At 34.3% G+C, this 12,695-nt stretch overlaps 1 protein-coding gene across 5 annotated transcripts in view; it reads right to left on the bottom strand.

The window, feature by feature from the left end:
• IKZF2 (IKAROS family zinc finger 2) overlaps positions 1-12,695 on the bottom strand; it is a gene marked incomplete at both ends in the record, with an annotated part of 171,859 nt that overhangs the window by 114,156 nt on the left and 45,008 nt on the right. The gene's annotated exons all lie outside the window — the stretch shown is intronic.

Below are 12,695 nucleotides of genomic sequence, written 5' to 3'. Positions count from 1 at the left end.
GAATGAAAACAAATACTTTTTAGTCTACAAATTGCACATTAAGTAATAATATTCTAAAGAATACTTGAATTTAGGAATGATTGATACCAGCTGTTTTATAATAAACTAAAAATCCTCACTGATGATATTTCACTTACACACATCTCAATTGAAACTAGATAGCAGTAAAAAAAAAATAGAACTGCCAACGCACCATATTGGTCTCTTCAAGAAAACCACATATTTAACACACTGTCTTAAAAGGCTATTTAACTAAGCAACTGTATTACAACTTAAAACTGATTTAATACTGAACAATCAGAATAACTTCAATAATGTAGAACAGTCACTAAAAAACTAAGACAACTAATAAAAATAGCCTCAAAGGTTTATATTTAAATAAATGAAATTCAGTACACTAATCTAGTTACAATAACTTAGAAACACCTAACTTTAACAGAAGAAACAGGTTTCTAGAAATAATAGTATTGAAAGTATATGCAGGGGGCTGATAAGAGTTAAAGTCCCAGCCAGGTGTGGTGTCACATGCTTGTAATCCCAGCATTTGGGAGGCTAAGACAGGAGGATTGTTCAGGTTTGAAGTAAGCCTCAGCAACATAGTGAGACCCCTTACAACTCAATGCGACCTTGTTTTAAAATAAAGAATAAAAAATAGGGCTGGAGGTGTTGCTCAGAGGTAGACAGACCCCGGGTTCCATCCCAAGTACAGCCAAAAAAAAAAAAGAGAGGGGGGAGGAGGGAGGGAGGGAAGGAGGGAGGGGGAAAGAGAGAGAGACAGAGAGACAGAGAGACAGAGACACACACAAAGTCCCAGTAGCATAAGGCTAACAAATTCAGTAATATATTTAATGCTTATTTTTAGTGTTTCTTATGGAAAATAAAATACTCATTATATATTTTCTCCTGTGTAATTGTTTCAATACAAACTCTTAACAGTTTGGGCATTAATGCAAATTAATAATACAGACCCTACCTATAATGGAATCCTATTAGGGATAACCTACATAGATATAGACATAGACACACACATACACATATGTAAAACATACTCCTTTAGTGATTAAATAAAATCTATATTACCTATCCTTAAGAGAAAAATGAGATGGACAGAAAATATTCTTCCATTTATAATGATAAATCTTGGTTTATCAGTAAGTCACTTTATATCTTCAAGTCTGCCTTAAACACACACACACACACACACACACACACACACACACACACACACACACATCAGATAGTTTAGTTTCCATTCTTATTCTTTTAGGTAGATACCCAGGAGTGGTGTTGCTGGGTCCTATAGTAGGTTTATTCCCATTCTTCTGTGGATCCTTCACATGTTCTCCTAAGTGTTCGCACCAACTTGCAATCACACCAACAATGTATGAGACTTCCCACGTCTCCACACCTTTGCCAGCATTTGTTGTTGTTAACATGCAAATCTATGTTTATAGCTGCAGAATTCACAATTGCCAAACTCTGAATCCAGCTGAGATGTCCATCAACAGATGAATGGATAACAATACTATGGGATATGTACACAATGGAATTTTACTCAGCCATAAAGAAGAACAAAATTATGTCATTTGCAGGGAAATGGATTGAATTGGAGAACATTATGTTAAGGGAGATCAATCAGTCACAAGAAGTGAAAAACTGGATGTGCCTCCTACTATGCAGAAGCTAGGGAGAAAATGAGACACAGGAGAGACTCCAGAAAAACGAGGAGAAACCGTAAATGAGTGAAGAAGGTGACCTGACTCAGGGAGATGGGAGGGAGAAGGAGAGAAACACCTCAATGGACATGATGCATATGCACAAAGTTACCAATACCTGTACAGAGCATGGGAAGGAAGGGAAGGGGAGGGAGCAGGGTGGGAACTAGGAAAGTCTCGATGAGTGCTGTGTGCATGTATGCCTGTATCACCCTGAACTTCATCAAGATGTATGATTACAATGTATTAATAATAAAAAAACTCAAACTATAAAAAATGTTTTCTTAGTTATTTAGAATACTGAGTAGTGATTGGAAATGGTAAGAAAGGTATGAAACAGTCTGTAAACCAGCACAATTCATTATTTCTATGACTTGGAAGAATTTTTTCTTTTTCCAGATGTTATGCTAAAAGTGTCTTCACTTAAGGTAGTACAAATGAAGACATCCTAATTTAAAGGGAACAGATATATTAACTCCAACCTACCTTAAGAATGTACAAGGAAAAGGAATTATGATATATGAATGTACAAGGAAAAGGAATTATGATATATAAATTAACTTCATATAGAGGTTTTTGGCAACTGATGTTACCCAATTTTAAGATGGTTTTGAGATTATCAAAAAATTCAACTACATAAAAATCTTTTCTTAGGCAACAAATTAAATTTGTATTTCATTTGAAAACCAATGATTGAAAATGTTTAACATTCACAAACAGAAATAACTTGATGTCCCCAAAGTATAAGACCATGATCAGGCATCAACTGAATAATCCAGGGTATTTTTAATCAGTCTGTGTATTCCATCATACATGAAATACAGTACAGCTTGTTCCATGTTTGGTCCAAGATGCTAATGATAGTAGCTGTGGCAATCCAATCAGTAGCACAAATGATAGTACATTCACACCTAATGTGCAAAGGAACATTCTTACCACATTATTCTCACTTTAGTTCTGTCTAAAGGACAGGAAATAATGTCATTCCTCCTTTAACAAATAAGCCTGCCATTTCAGATAACTGATCCATGACGGGTTACGAGTATTCAAAACTGGCACTTAGAAGAGTATCGCCATGTAAGCCAACAGGAAACAATTTGCAGGCTATAGATCTGAATTTGCAGGCTGTAGACCCGAATTTGTTTACATTTTTTCTGTATTTTTGGCAAAATTGGAAAGAAGCATTCATATATTTTTAAAGGTGTAATGATTTTCATTTTCCCACCATGCTATATTTTAATTGAAAATTGTAAGTACAATCTTTTATATAAGACACATGTATATTCCCAGAAATATTGACTACTTTCTGTACCCAGGAAAGCCAAGGCGTGGTGCTGTTGGCAGTTGTCAAGGTATCTGTTTGCCCAACTTTTATCCAGCTGGAGCAAAGGTAATAAGCTCTTGAAGCATAAAGAGAAAGTAGAAAAAGTAAAAAAAAATGCAGATTAAATTTTCAATACTGAATTAGAATGTTTAACATTACAACACTTGACTATTAAATGCAATACAAACAAAAATCCACCAAAGCAGTTCATAATTCACCAAGCTCAGTTTGGAAGCTGTTTTTGTACTCTTCTTTGTTTGCTCCCGATGTACAAGCAATATAAAAATTTTTAAAGAAATAGGATATCAATCTTATAAGATCTCAATAACTCATCATCATGAATTTCAAAATGCATTAAAATCCCCAGTATAAAGTAAAATGAGCTATAAGGCCAAACACTATCTTCAAAGGAAAGGGATATCAATTATATAGAGTTTATAGAAAAATATACTATTGGTTTAACTAATCAAATTTTTACTCTTTCTGTCCTATTCCCAGCTGTACCAGGAAAAGGAAAAAATAAAAAAGGGCTTCCTTATCAACACTCTGCTGCCCTACAACAAGCAAAACCAGATCGCGCAAAGACATGGAGGTGGAAGCAAGTGTGAGAAACAAGCCGGCCAAAAGTGTTCTGTGTAACTTGATAATATTACAGGGGTAGGTGGTGGTGAGAAAATAATTAAGGTAAGATGGCAGCTGGGCGAGGCAGTGCACACCTGTAATTCCAGCACTTGGAAGGATGAGACAGGAGGACTGCAGGTTCAAGACCAGCCACAAAAACTCAGCAAGACCTGTTTCAAAATAAAAAAAATGGGGCTGGAGGTATAGCTCAGATGTAGAGTGTCCTTGGGTTCAATATTATGTAGCATGCACACACACACACACACACACACACACACACACACACACAGTAAGATGGTATGTCAAGTAAGTGAGTAATTGGAGGTTAAAGTCCACATGGTAGTCAGGATAATGATATATAAGCAACAATAAGAAATGAGCTCCTACAATGTTCCAAATGCTATACAAGGATTCAAATGTGGAACTAGTCTAATTTCAGACATCCTAGCAAATACAAGTATTCTCACTTTACACAGGTATGGCAAATATGGTTCAAAAGTATTTATTTACACAAGGTGAATAACTAGTCAGTAGCTAGTTATTCCTTTGGGTAAACAATGAGGGACTGAAAAATGACAAGAGACAGGCAGACAGACATATATACCTGTATACTACAGTTAACAGTAACATAGATTTGAACCTAAGGCAGACTGTCTCCAAAGCCTAGACTAATAGCTTAATAAACAATCATAAAAGGCTAATAAAAACATTTTATTAATGTTATAAAAATAGCCTCCTGATTTAGCAAATCAACAGGCTGAAAAGAAAAAATAATGAAAGTTTACTGGCACTTAGCAAGTATATATTGAATTTGAAATAATGAGTGGATGCATATAAGATGTCAAGTGATAAATTAATAGGCTTTTTTAAGGAAAAGATTGGAAAATCTCTAACCTTTCTTATTCCTACTTCCACTTCCTGAAAGAAGATATCTTCTTATAATAAAACTATACATTTGATCCTCAGTGGATGTTTTGTAAACTTTGGGTAATTAGAAGAAATATGAATATAATATTTGAAGATATTTTACTTTATATGGTGTGTATGTATTCACTAGGTATTAATTGTTAAAACTATTTTTTTTGTGGTACTGGGGTTCCTGGAAGCCCTTCTACCTCCGGGCTACACTCCCAGACCTATTTTTACATTTTTATTCAGAAACAGAGTCTCCTAAGCCAGCGCGCGCGGCTGGCTTCAAATCTAAGTGATCCTCCTGTCTCTGCCTCCCAAGCGTGGGGATTACAAGCGTGTGCCACCACGCCTAGCAAAACTATTATTAAAGAAATACAAAAAGTTCAAATAATCTCCTAAAGTTCCTTTTTAATTATAAATACAGTGATCAAAATTATAAGCAAGTGTTAAAATTAGCTCAACTTTGCTAATAATAATATACTTTGAAATATACTGAATGAGGATAATTATGTATAAAAACCATACTCAGAAGAAATTTAGTATTCAAAAGTATATGTATTCTGGATAAAGATGGTGTTTCTTTTTTATTTTAAATTTCAGATCCTATTTGAAATATAAAGTAGAAAAATACTTAACTATATCATGCCTTGAGGTATGGCAAACCCTCAGAAACACATTACTATGACATTTAAAACAAAACCTGTTAAACTTTCTTCTTAAGCTACCCAGCAAAAGGGTTTTAAATGTTTTGTTTTGCTAGGGTTTTAAAGCTTAGTAAGATCTTTCTACCACTGTGCATGCAAGTCTTTTATTCCATTTAAGATGTATGACTACAATGCACCAATAAAAATTTTTAAAAAAGAGTTAAAACTCAAATATATCAGTAAACCACAGGGCAGAGACATACATAGCATTTGCAGCCTGTTCCTTAACAAACTTGTTGCTAGTCTGCACCATCCTGACTCTCCTTCCATTCCCTGGCCTTGAGCCAAAAGTATTCTTTTAGTTTCATTCTCCCAATCTTGTACTACTTTCACCTGGACCTTGTAATGCTGTTTTTCCACATTTCTAACTATTGTACCAAAAACCTTTCCTTAAAAAAAATATTTGTAAAGGGTGAAAAAGGAAGAAAATGGAGAGAAGGTATTCTCTTTATAGACAGTACTTAAAGTATGGGTCCTATTTTATTTTTATTGATTAATTTGTTAGAGATGGGGTCTTGGTCATGTTGTTCCCACTGGCCTCAAAAGTGTCTGATCCTCCTGCCTCTCCCCACCTACCAAGTGGCTGAGATTAGAAGCAACACAGGTATATGCTGGGAAATATTGTAAGCACTGACAGGGCATGCATGGGAGCGGGACCCTGCCTGCACCCAATGAATTCAGGTAATGTATCCATTGTTCCACATTACTATGGTCTGGTGACAGGCACCCCAACTAGAATAAGCTTGCCCTGCATTTTCCTTTGCATTGAGATGCCAACTTTGATAAGGTCACACCTTAAAAGATCTACATAGCATGCAACACACAAATAGCAACAAAGCCTTCAGCCATTCCCATTCTCTGCTAAGACTGGAAGAAGAAGAGAAAATCAGAACCATATTCACGTACATGAGTAAATGTACAAGGCCAGCCCATTTACGCCCATGAGACCCCAGGGAGCCAATGACAAAGGTAGCTCAGACACAGCCCCCTCTGTTCCTATCCTAAAAGTTTCTCAAAGGAGGTCATTGCTTTCCTTCACTGGTTTCCTCTGAGGAGCATCTAAGGCTCTGACTGCTTGTTTTAAGTCTGATAACTCCCTAAAATGTCCAATTGCTAACTCTTTATTCCCCTGAACCTCCCCAAAGACTTGACTTCTTTTCTACCACAAAGCTCTCTCCCATGAGCTCCCCATAGAAACCAATTCCCCAGACTGCCTTCCCTCCCAGTCATTCCCCCAAGATCTGATCCTCTTCTCCCTTGATGTTTTCCTTTCCACTGCTCCCAAAAGAACCTAATCCAACATCACTATGAGAGAAAATACATGACAGATTTTGGGGAGAGGAAGAAATACCGCTAGAGTAAAGGAAAAACACCACACACACACACACACACACACACACACACACACATATTGAAGGTATGATACTGTAATTCCTGGTCTTCTCTCAACTTCTCCTATACACAATAAATTGTATCACCTCTGATACACTCAAACTTTTCGGAATAGCTTCATTAAATAATTTTATCTGGATTTAAAGAAGTGTAGAACATGTGTATGTACATGTTTGTATGTGCAGGTGTGTGTGTGCGCGCCTGTATGTGTGTACATATAATTTTTCCAAATAAAATCTACAAAACTAACTTGCAAAATTGTGACCAATATCAAAACAAAAGTATAAAAAGGTTCTTTTATACATCCTATCATACACTGGAAATTAGAATTCCAAAAAAGACAAAAACAACAGAGGAGAAGACTCCTTCAGGTAAAACTACTGCTGGGCTGTCCGGTTGTTGAAAACCCATCTCGTCAAAACACTAAGACTCCAGAGTCCAATGCTTGGCTGAACTCCATCAGAAAACTCTTGGTTATTTCTTTATAAAGTTTACACTAAGATTTAACCCTTTCCAAACCATTTCTCCTACAGTATTTTAAGTTTTGACTACTTTAGGTCATAATAAACTCTCTGGGATAATCCTCTATTTTTTATTTCTTTGTGGTTGAAAAAAATAACTTATAAAAAGGGGGAACAAAATACTTTTCTGTTCAATTCAAGAGATTCTTACTTCTTTTAAGCAAAAAAATGGACTAATTACTTTAAAAATATTTATTTTCACTTGATTTTTCCCTTTCTAATGCCAAATATCTAAAAGTACAGTATCTCAAGTCTCACTCTAATATCTCTGCTGTTCAAATTTAGTACTAGGATTAACACATTAAGGTTCAAATGCAGTTAATAAATAATACTTGGACACAGGACTGAAAAGTATTTCTCTAATTTAGAGCTAAAAGACAAAAAATGTGATTTTCACTCAAATTTGCTCTTATCATGTCATTCATCAGGCAAGCCATCATATGATAAAGAACAGCTGTATCATGATATTGATTAATAATGATGAAGAAAATAATAAAAATTTAGAAACTAATGATAGGTGAGGAGAATATGCCCATTTGTCAACAGATACATTTGTGTATTTCGGCCAAATTAGCCCTCCCCGATTCAGAAATAAAACTTTGGCTTTACTCAGACATACACTGAAAGTGGCTATCAAAAAGCACTTGAACTCTTAATAAAATATAATCTGGTAACGGTCCTCAGAAGATACTTTCCAATCCCTTGCCATAAGAAGCTAAGGTTTAAGGAGAAAAACAAATGACTTCTTACTTAGGCAAGATTTATTACATGTACGTCAAGAAAGACAAAATAACTCTAAGGTCTTACAGCTGTATAGCTGTAGCTTCCAAAGGGGCGTCTTGACACCCACCACATTCTATGGCTCATTTTAAGTATGTGGGCAAACATATTTTTCCATTTTCCATTAGGATCTCAAAATTGTAGAATTATCTCTAAATGTTTACCTCACTATGGAAAGAGATTTGCTCAACTCCGGTGAGAACTCAAATGGAACTTAATAGTTAAGTTATGTAAATCATGGTTCAAGTTTAGTCAGTGCTAGAACTATATGCCATCCTTTACATATTATGTTTTTAGTAATAACCTAGATAATTTGTGCCCCAAAACACCAACCACATAACACATACACATACTTCTCAACTCCTTGGAGATGCTGCAAAAATCCTAGAGCCTTCTTGATAACATTTTGAAGGGTTACAAAGAATACTGGAATGTGGGAGAGTACAACACATGCTAAACTGAAATTCAAAACAGTTGAAGTTCTAAGTACTATGTAGCCTTTGACAATTTATTAACTTTCTTGGGTTTTAGTTTTCCGATATTGATACACCTTAAAAACTATGATTAAGTGAAATGTACATAATCAGGTATAATGCCAACTTAGGTGAAAGGTAACATAAAGATAAAAGTGATAGCGTATTGAATAAAGAAGGAGTAAATTGGAATAATTTATTGAAATTACTGTGTAGCAACCCACAAAGCATCATATTTTTTAGTATTTAGTGATATTCCCCCAAGTTTTTAAAATGCATGCTTTGTCTGGTGTCAACTAGAATAACACCAAGCTGTTAAAAAGTAGAATAATAAGGACTACATAAAATGTAAAATCATTCATTGAAAGTAAGTAATTTTTATTAAGCAGAATTATGGCAAAACTTTACAAATTTTTTATTTATTTTATACTTACATAGTACAAAATAACTTTGCTTACATTAGCTTAATATGCGACTTTTGCCATCCCCAGTGCCCTCTGGTCACGATAAGCAGATTTATACACATGAAAAGACCTGGGGATCAGCTTCTAAGAAACTCTTCTCCTTGTGGCCCACAATTTCTGAGAGCTGAGCTACATGCTGAGCTACTGAACTGATGTGACCTGAGATCTGATTCCACTGCAGCAGCCATCGGGCTATAGTGGTAGTGTTACTTTACCAAAATAAACCCCTCCTCAATAGGAAAGCGTTCCAAGAGTGCTCCCAGGTGCCAACTTCTACTCTTCTGGAATAAGACTCCACGAAGTTAATATAGCTTTGAACTGCTTTTCTTTAAAAGGAGTAGCAAGTATTTAGACAACTCTCCTCATCCTGAAATCCAGTCTCAACACAATGCTTTTTTTATTGTGATATAAAAAGGAATATGTCTTCATTGTACAACATTTTAAGATCTAATGAAGACTCTAGATAATAAAATCACAAAGAACACAACACTCGAAAAATACCATTACTGACACATATTCATATACAGTCTTTTCTCTATAAAATATATATGTATTTATGTGTATATATAGTGATTTTTATTCATAAATTTGAGATTTCACTATGCAAACATCTGCAATCATTATTATTATTATTTTTTTTTTTTTTGGTGGCACTGGGGGTGGAACCCAGGGGCTTTCTACCTCCAGGCTATACTCCCAGACCTATTTTATATTTTATTTGGAAACAGGGTCTCACTAAGTTACTGAGAGCCTCACTAAGTAGCTGAGGCTGGCTTTGAACCTGTGCGATCCTCCTGTCTCAGCCTCCCAAGTGCGGGGATTATAAGCATGTGCCACCTCGCCCCGCAGTGTGCAACCTTTTAAATTTACATATTTTGTAAAATCCCTATGCCATAATTATCTTTATGTAATTTTTAGTAAATGCATCTTATCTATAAAATTGGCATGCCATTTTTAAACAATCAAATATTATTTAAAATATTTCGAATTGCAGTTACTTCTCCATTATAAAATACTTTGAGATTATTTTAAAAGATTTTAATGGGTAAACTTTCAAATTCTCAATAAGTGCAAATAAAACTCACACATAAAACTATAGCAGTAAATATTTTATACAAATAAGTCAAATGTGGATAATAGCAAACTTTGCATACTTTTTTTTTGGTGTGTATGGTACTGGGGATGGAACCCAGGGGCATTCTACCTCCGAGCTACACCCCCAGCCCTACTTTTTATTCTTTATTTTGAAACAGGGTCTCACTGAGATGCAAAAGGCCTCACTAAGTAGCTGAGGGTGACCACAAACCAAGATCCTCCTGTCTCATCCTCCCAAATGCAGGGATTACAAGTGTGTGCCACCATCCCTGGCTTTGCATATTGTTTTGTTAATAACCATCCTGGAAATTTAGAGCTTCACATTATGATTGATACAAACTATCAAAGTACAATATGCTTGTATTGTTTCCATTATATCCAAGATAGTATACTAAGTATTTTAAACATGCCACAACCATGTAACATAAATATTAACACATCTTCTTCAGATTATTAAGAAACTCATTTTCTGAAAGGTTTAAATAATATACAGAGATAGTAAGTAAATTCTTCCAAATTTAAGATGTAGTTACTGAATCACATATCTGAACATATATTCAATGTTCTCATTTATATTTATATGCTTGGTATAATAAGCAACTGTAGTATAATAAAAATAAATCCCTAACATTGCCACTATTACCATTATGTTACAGCACAGCAATGAACAATGTTCTATATCAAGGAGATAAAGATCATCAAAGTAAAAAATATACAAAGATTATATGTGTGTGTGTTTATGTTTGTGTGTGTATGTGTGTATTTTTTTCTGTACTGGAGGTGGAACCCAGGAGCATTCTACATCCAAGCTACATCCCCAGCCATATTTTTTTATTTTTTAACAAGGTCTAATTAAGTTGCAGAGAGCCTCACTAAGTAGCTGAGACTGTCCAAGAACCCACAATCTTTTTGTCTCAGCCTCCCAAATCCTGGGATTACAAGCGTGCACTAGCACAACTGACTCATTTTAAATATTATGGTTTCCAAAACTGCATATTGTATTAAAATGTCCAATAATTTCTCAAATGAATATGTCTTGATTTTTGCACAACTGGGGTTTTAAAACCTCACTTACATACAAATGACTGATGGTATTAAATCATAATATGCCAAGAAATAAAATGAATTAACATTACTGAATACACACAATAAAGAAAACTACAAATAAATGGTTTCAGTGAGAGGAATCTACATCTAAGTTTGGTTTTAGGAAGGCAAATTCATGGATTATACTAGTTTCTTACAGTTCCCACTGGTAAGGAACAGAGGGGCCAGCATTTTTATCTCACTTCACACAAATATGTTCTCAACAAACCAATATTTAGTGTGGTTCATTTAATATTTTTAGTGTCTTTCCTTTTTAATATCGTTGTCAAATAGGTATATATTTAAATGATTCAAAAATCAAAAAGTTTAAAAAAAAAATCTAATAAAGACTCTTACCTCCATTTCAGCTTCATGTGTGCTCAGCCCTTAGCTCTTAGCTACACTCCCTCGAGCAAGGAATATTTTCTTGTATATGTTTCCAGCTTTTTATTTAATTACTAGTGAATTCTTCCTTTTTCTTTTGCCACCTCTTTTATTCAGCATTATATTTTGGATATTAAGTTTCCTCCTTTTGTGTACACTGGCCTAACTGTCCTTTATTGGACTGCCTAGTTTATTTAACCAGTACCCTACTGATGAACATTGTTTGAAAAAAAAATTGCCATCTTTTGACATTTAAGACAGTGCTGCAATGAAAAAGAAAATTGTACAGTCAACATTTCACAAATGGGTTTTAAGATAAATCTGTACAAAGAGAAGTATTCAAAATTGGTATGGGTTGGCGCCAACTTACATTTACATCAATTTACACTCTCATCAACAATATATGAAAGTCTTTCCTCACAACATTGCCAACAGAATATGCCATAAAACAACTTAATTTTTCCTAATCTAGTGAATTAAAATATCATGAGAGCTTTATTTCTCTTATTTTGAGTGAAGTTGTATTACAGCAACTGTATTTTTCTTTGAACTGTATGTTAGGATAATTTGATCCAATTCCCATTAGTTATTCTTATTGTCAATTTTTAGGAATTATTATATATTAGAGAAATTTGTTGTTTATTCATTAAGTGAGTTGCAACATTTTTCAGGTACATCTTTGTTCTAATTCAGAGCTTATCCTGAAGATTCCTATGAAATATATATGGTATCACATATATCTGTCAAAAAATATGGTATGTCTTTCATTCACAAGAAGTCTTTAGCATATTCTTTAATATAAATATTAAAAATTAAATGAATTTTGTACATTAATTTTATATTTCCATATTACCAAATTATTTACGAAGTAGTTGTTTTTAAACTGATTCTCTGAAGCTTATAGGTCTAAAACTGTATCATATGTAAATAGTATTTTTTTTCTGCTTTCCATATTTTTATACCTCTGTTTTCACCCTTTTATCTAACTGCATTAGCAATCTCTTCCAGCACAATATTACAAAATAATGGAGATCCACAGAAAAATCTATTCTGTTTTCGACAATAACGAACATACAAGTTTTTCCTTAAGTCATAATAGCCTTTGGGCTGAAAAATATATTTTATCACATAAAGGAAGACTCTACTTTTATCTGTTGAGTATAGGGAATGGTCAGTTTTTGTTGCGTGTCTTTTCAGAGTGTATAGAGATAATACGATAGTTTC

Source organism: Muscardinus avellanarius (assembly GCF_963383645.1).
Source record: "Muscardinus avellanarius genome assembly, chromosome: 2".
Taxonomy (NCBI): Eukaryota; Metazoa; Chordata; class Mammalia; order Rodentia; family Gliridae; genus Muscardinus; species Muscardinus avellanarius.
The sequence above is the reverse complement of the archived record's forward strand: the minus strand, read 5'-3'. Positions and strand labels throughout refer to the sequence as shown.